Source organism: Amblyomma americanum, chromosome 11 (genome assembly GCF_052857255.1).
Source record: "Amblyomma americanum isolate KBUSLIRL-KWMA chromosome 11, ASM5285725v1, whole genome shotgun sequence".
Classification (NCBI taxonomy): domain Eukaryota; kingdom Metazoa; phylum Arthropoda; class Arachnida; order Ixodida; family Ixodidae; genus Amblyomma; species Amblyomma americanum.
This window is the reverse complement of record NC_135507.1, coordinates 112135808-112142477: the sequence shown is the minus strand read 5'-3', so window position 1 is coordinate 112142477 and position 6670 is coordinate 112135808. Positions and strand designations below refer to the sequence as shown.

The 6670-nt window shown below is 49.0% G+C and overlaps 1 non-coding gene across 1 annotated transcript; it reads left to right on the top strand.

Moving 5' to 3' along the window:
- Positions 1 to 2028: 2028 nt before the first annotated feature.
- TRNAT-GGU (transfer RNA threonine (anticodon GGU)) lies at positions 2029 to 2102 on the top strand. Its single transcript has one exon. It is a non-coding gene; the product is annotated as a tRNA-Thr (tRNA).
- The last annotated feature ends 4568 nt before the right edge of the window (positions 2103 to 6670 follow it).

Here is a 6670-nt window from a genome sequence, read left to right as displayed (position 1 = left end):
GGCGCAGTTGCCTCATTTTATCATCATCATCATCATTTATAATCTATTAGCGGGCCCCAAAGAGAATCTATAAGAGATGGAAGGGGGGAGGCCACGCAGGGTGGATTCGAGCTATGGGCACTGGCAGGCAACCCAAAATGATGACGGACCGTTACAAGAAATGCCATAAAAATGATGATATTTAGGTGTGTATAAGTATTCAAACAATAGTATAGGCACCCTATTCAAGGTGCGGTTGCTCGTGGACTGCAGAAGAACGATAGTTTGGGCGAGTTGGTTTTGCATAGTTACTCACAAAACAGCGCTACGGACAGAAAAGAAAAGGACACACGCTGCGCTGACTTTCAACTGGGTTTAACGAAAAGACCATGCTCTAGCTCTTTTCAAGCAAAACGTCAAGCTTGCCCGCATGCGCAACACTTACACTTATGCTCTCGTGCGCAATTGACCCACTGTCCTGACCAGGGTTACATTGTGCGGCGATCCCCAGCACATCGCGCGGTACCTTTTCACAGACTTTTGCTGGCGCGTAAAAACTTGTGAGCGCATCTGCTTTAATATTTGGCAACCTGCTTCGGGTACTCTTACTGGACGGCGTTCGGTACCAGGAAACCTTTTACCACATAGAGTAGACAGAGGGTAAAGTAGAGGGGCGGCGGTGGCGGTGGTACACGATACGCTTCTTAGCTTCAGGAATGGGTGGATAATATAGTATAATTAGTCATAGATGTATTTGCCAATGCAGTATGTTTTGTAGCGAAAGCTACATTACGGTACCATTTCGAGCCTTCAGCGTGGCGGTGCCACCACGCTGTCAGGTTGTTGGTCACGTGGTGCGGAGCAGCTGCCGGTGGCGCGGCGCCGAGGCTGATCACGTGCTTCGTCACGTGGTGGGTCACGTGACCAAGTTCCATTCGGCCAGCTGTAGCTACTGCGTCACCCCAGGTTTAACAAGGTCTAAACCACCGCCAAATTTTTATTTCCTAGCTCTGTCCGACATAACGAGAGGACGCAGCATAGATGGAAATCTGACTTTGCAAACACCCTTTTCAGTCATCTGCTTGCGCCCTTGAATAATTATTAATAGCCTGCGACTATAACGTACCAACAGAGGCGCATTGCATTTATTTTTGTGAAGTTAGCAGCTCCGTTTTGGGCTTCTTTGTGGCGGCAACCTGCGGGGGCAAAACTTTAAACCGCTAGCCGTCCCAGCGGCTGGCCCGTAGTCTCCGACGAGGTGCAGTCCGTTAAGGGAGCAAGTGAAGGAGTTTCGCTTCTGAAGAGTGTGGAAGAATGGATAGCGCGTCCTCTTTGGCTGCAGGGATCCCTGACTTATATGGCAGGAAGAAGGTCAGACAAGGCAACAGAAACTAGCAAAAAAAAACTTCCCATTAGGAGAGAGAATTATCCAATAAGGTACAGAGTCTCATCTGGCCATTGTTTTTTTTTAAATATGTGTAATACACATGAGAAATTGTGTGATTATCTATGTAAAGAGATGTCGGCAGCATTGGTATTTTATGTCTCTGTGGGGCCATATCGCCTTCAGCTGTGTGTAAAACGCAGCGCAAACGTCTGGAACATGGAGATATTTTCGCAAGAGTGATGATGATTATGATGGGATTTTATGGCGCAAGGGCATCTACGGCCAAAGAGCGCCATGGCAAAAGGTATTTTCCATTTCTCAAGGTGGGGTCAAAGACCAATTTCCCAAATATTTCACCCTAAATAAGACGAGCACCAGACCAGGGGAAAGATTGTACCCATGGTATCACCGGTGGGTACCCGGCGGCACTAGGGAGTAATGAGTCAGTGACCTGAATGACGAGCCGTTTTCATGGCATCAAAAACTTACTGGCAGTCTTTGCTTTTGTAGCCATATGGCTGCGCTCGGGCGAATGTCAATGTGTAATTACTCCCTCAATGCAAATATACTCCACCTTGGGGGATTCCCCTAAACATTTGACCAACGCAGTTCCCACCTCGAGTTATTGATCAATTCCCACTCGCCCTACCATAAGCTTGCCGTCCCGGTTAGCTCAGTTGGTAGAGCGACTGCTCGGGTGAAGCGGTGGTCCCGGGTTCCAACCCCGGACCGGGACGAATTTTTCTTTAAGTACTAGTTTCTGAGAAAGCGTTATAGCTTTCCTTTGTAGCCGTGTGGCTGTGCTCGGGTGGATGCCAATGAGTAATTACTCCCTTATGGCTTTTCTTTTAAATATTTTTATCATGATTACCATGAACCATCAGCTATTAATTTTAAAGCAATATATGTGTAGCAAGAAGCAACATCCTCTTTAGCTAGGAACAAGCACTTCACACTCAGACATAATTCTAGCCCATCTCCGCCGCAAACTGGCAGAAGTAGCTTATCTCGTCCTCTCGTGATAGGGCTCATTCCATGGCCCACATAGATCATGCTATGCACATGCAGGGCGCATTCTCAATATTTCCCACCTCTTGGCCCATTAGAGATGATAGATAACTGCGTATTTTAGGCGCAAGAACCCCAGAAAAAAAATCCCTGTACACCTATGAACACAAAAATTTTTATATTTATTTACTTCAAAATTCCTGTAGCGTGGAAATTCATTAATGTGATGAGAAAAGAGGAATACATGGAGCTAATTTTGATGACTGACGGTGGTGTTTTTGGGCCAAGGCCGCTTCCCTAGAACGGGAGATGGGCATGGTGACCTCACAGAGTGTTCCAGTGATTCGGCGATCTCGCAGGAACGAATCTAGATTACGTCTTGGAACACTATATGCACACTTTATTTACATTACACGGACCAAAACCAACTACGCCAGAATGACAGAAAAATTGCTCTGGCGGTCCCAAATTCTGGCTAAAACTTCGCTTGAGCGAAAACTTTGGCCAAGTCCCACTGGGCGCAGAAAGAGGCCGCTTAAACACGCGTTTGTTTGCTCAAGATTTTGAATACCGTTGCCTCAGCTATTTTGAGACGAGCTTCTTAACTCCAAGAACTAGTACTCTCTCAGACAGGCTGCTATTTTCTCTCTAGCAGCTGCTTATTCCACCCAAACTGCCTAACGAGTGAGGCGCCTCTTCCGGCAGAGAGCAGAACTGTTAGTGCAGACTCTCTCTAAGACCACTATAGGAGTTTGATGATGTATTAGAGAATAAAAGAAACAGCGACTTAAGACAGGACTTCGGGCTGAGAGGTGGACGCTATGAGCGGTAATTATAATAACTGAAGTTTATTATAAAACGCATTGAAACAAAATTGCCCAGGCAGCACAAACTGAGATATAAGACGCTTTCAAAGCAGCTACCCGAAACGAAACAAATGTCTTGAAAACTTGTGTGGAAAATCGGTTTTCAGCTGGTTAAAATCTTAAATCAGTCATATAGTGCATCTAATGTCCGGGTCACAAGACGTTTCAGAATCCATCTGATAGGCGTAGTCAAGAAGCTTCTAAAAGTGGTCTACGGAATACCTCTTCCTAACATCGCAAAAATAACGTCTAGAAACGAGCAACAGGAAGGCCTTTCTATACAAATGCAGATATTTTAGAAGACGTCTGCAGCACGCTTTGCAGCCCCCATTTTGTTACCCCGAATTTTGTGCCTTTTGTTCAGCAAAGGAGGAGCTAGGGCACTCTGAGCCTACACCAAGCCTGCACTGTGCACAACACAACAACTCTGCTGCACACTGCAGGCTTGATGCGGGAGTCAGCAGCTGCTATTACGCTTAAATGAAGATAAAAATATCAAAACAACGCTCTTTATTACGATGAATAAAATATCTTATCAAAAACAAACCGCACAAGCAGTATCTGAACAGACTGAACTATATGGGCTACAGGAAAAAAAAGAGCGTCTGATGCAGACGAATAATGCATCATAAAAAAAACAGCATTGAAACGCAAGCAACAAAGGTCCTGTTCAAAATATCCTGAGACGTGCTACTTTACTTAGTCACGGTGACGCGAACATGTATGCCCACGCTTGTTTTGTGACGAAACATTCGTTAGATGGTGGATAGACCAAGAAAACATGAAAATAAAAACGGCCCTGACAGCATCGCCCATAATGCCTCAACCAATTTAAAATAAGTAACGAGGCACAAGCAAATCGTGAACTTTCCCGCCTTCTTGCACAGACTGCGTGGTACATTGATTGTTCTTTCATCCTGCAATAGTTTCTTCAAGCCGCAAAGTTATTGACCAATACTCTGCAACTCAAAAACAGACCAGTTAGGTGAAACGCGCGCAAGAAAATGCGTCGATGTTGTTTTGAATCAGGTGTTGACTGCGCCTTCTGCTTGGCGCGCACATATGGCGGCTTCAACTCTGAGAAAAAATGTAATGGTGCTTTTAGTACAGCTCCAGTCCAGTGTAAATATGTGCGCGCATTCTTCGCCTGTCGGGATATTGATTCACTACATAATCAAGGTGAATCAATTATCTTAGCAAGAGCGAAAGCGCACTCTGAATACTAACTTGATAAATGACGACAATCAAGTCATACCTGTGCATGCGAACAAGATACGAGGAGTACTGTGACAATGTCTGGGCGTAAAGACTTACAATTCTGCTGTCCATTAAGACAAGCACCGCTTCTAATTCGTGATTGGAGAACAGGATCGGGGGGGGGGGGGTACTGGGTGCATATTAAGAGGCAGAGGGGGACGCCGAGAGAGTAGAAGGGAATGTGGTTTCTGTCACATATATTAAGGAGCCTAAATTAAATTAGAAAGGAAAAAGGTGTGAAGAAGACGACGCGAATTAACCGAAGAATAAAGGAGAGGAAGAAGAAGCATTCGTTGAGGTGGAGAGAGATGATTGGTGGAGAAGCATACGGTGACGTGGAGAGAGATGATGGGTGGAGAAGAGAAGAAGACGACAAGGCTTACGTGGACTAACACCGAGGCTATAAAAGCGCGAGCGAGAGCGAGGCACGGGGGGGGAACAGCAGAGAAGCGGAGGCTCCGGCAGGTCAGGGTCACATCGGCTGGAAGAGAGCGACGCCGGCTACTGCTCCGGTGAGCTCGCGTTCTACGACATCGCATTGTGGACTTCCTGCCGTGCCTGAGCCCGTTCCGGGGAGTCAACGGAGGACGCTACCACCTGCTACGGCTAGGGGTGTCTCCAGAGCTGTTGCCGCCCATCCGGGTGGTAAATCCACGCCAACGACACCGGCTTCACCTCCACGGGCGCTTGGACCTGGAGCTTGTACGACGCAGCCAGCGACGCCAGCCCAAGCGCGTCGAACGCCGCCAGCGACGCCATCTCAAGCACGGCGAACGCCGCCTCGACGCCGCCTACTGGATACATACAACGCCGCCGCTACACCGAACCAACCGTGAGCACGAACGCCGACCGCTAATAGTAGATCACTAGTAGTAGACGATAGTAGCAGTGTGCCCGGGTCGTGTGTATTTAGTCTTTGTGCTTTGTGTTAGTTTATTAGTTTTGTGTTCTATTGTGCGTGCCACGTAGGGTGCATTAAATGCGCGTTTGTGTGGGTACACCCGTCACCTAGTCCATTCTTTCGGTCAGAGTGTTCTTCGGAGAGATCCGTGACAGTTTCTCAGTTCAAATCCAGAACACATGGGAGAGGTGGGTCGATTGACACACTTAGCGCCGCGCACCCCGGCTGGTACAGGACATGGCAGGACAATGGGCGGTGGGATGTGCGATGGCAGGTGAGTCCAAATGACATCCGTAAGAGCAGAGGGGCCTCGAGGCCCACTTTCGCTTGTGTATCTTGCGGAGGCAAGTTAACCACTGGCCCTCAAGGGCAAAGGAGTGGATTCCAAGAGAATGCAAGCGTTTAAGGGGGCGGAAGAAGGTTAGGTGGGCGGATGAGATTAGGAAGTTCGCAGGCATAGGGTGGGCGCAGCTGGCAAAGGATAGGGTTAATTGGAGAGACATGGGAGAGGCCTTTGCCCTGCAGTGGGTGTAGTCAGGCTGACGATGATGATTTTGATGATGATGCGGCAGTTTGGCGGCGACCTCATCTGCTGCAGCGACGCCAGCTCTCGGAAACATCATAGTAGAGTCGGTGCGGCCAATCCAGGAAGCACGATCCACCGCTCACCGTCACCAACTTCGCCCCGGTAGCAGCAGAGAACGGAGACATCTTAGACACAGATGAGACGCGCAGCTGCAACAGTTCCAGAGAAGGAGATGCGAGCGACGAAACGCACTTATACAGGTGGCCACAGTGCCCTGAGGTCGGACGGGCGCACTGGTAAATGGTATACACTCAGAGGCTCGCAGACGCAACAGGGTGGAAACGCCGACTGAGCAGAGGAAGACCACCGAGGAACCACTGCACAGCGATGGTGCGAAGAGGTGTGCGCGCTCGGTGGTAGCTAGCTGCACGCCGGGAGAGGTCGAACAGGGACAAAGAGTCGGAAGGAGCAGCGCGATATCCACAGTGCAGCGAGGGAGCTACACGGAAAACAAAGGAACAACCGGTGTAACCTTGCTGCAGTACATGCAGGCAGCGACGCGGATGGGGCTGCAGGCACACAAAGGTTCGCGAGAAGGCCACTGCAGGACGAGCACCGGGCGACGATGGGAGGTGCACAGGGTACTCACGGAGGGCGAGCGCACGAAGGCACAACCAATGGCCGCAGTGCGTCGGAGAAGCCGGACGAGCGACGAGGGATCCCCCAAAGGTAGCACCGTGATGAGG